Source organism: Nanorana parkeri, unplaced genomic scaffold (genome assembly GCF_000935625.1).
Source record: "Nanorana parkeri isolate BGI_ZX_2015 unplaced genomic scaffold, ASM93562v1 scaffold475, whole genome shotgun sequence".
In the NCBI taxonomy this organism is placed as follows: Eukaryota; Metazoa; Chordata; class Amphibia; order Anura; family Dicroglossidae; genus Nanorana; species Nanorana parkeri.
In genome coordinates, this window is record NW_017306743.1 from 27743 (window position 1) to 27953 (window position 211).

General features: G+C 40.3%; 1 protein-coding gene across 1 annotated transcript in view; it reads left to right on the plus strand.

Moving 5' to 3' along the window:
* Nucleotides 1-211, plus strand: part of LOC108790439 (disks large homolog 3-like) — a gene marked incomplete at its 5' end in the record, with an annotated part of 38551 nt that overhangs the window by 27326 nt on the left and 11014 nt on the right. The window lies entirely within an intron of this gene.

Consider the following 211-nt stretch of genomic DNA (forward strand, 5'->3'; position numbering starts at 1 on the left):
CTGTTGTGACCGAATACTTATTGTGGGCCCTCGGGCCTTTACTTTGTGGCTCTCTATGCTTGCCGCAATGTCTTGTATAATATAATTGGAACAATCTATCAGACACTTTGATAAATGAGGATTGCCGCTCACAGAGCGATGTGAATAGTCTGAGAAATGTTTTTTTTTGTATCCCGTTCCCTAAATTCATGCTTCTCAGAGAAAACAATGT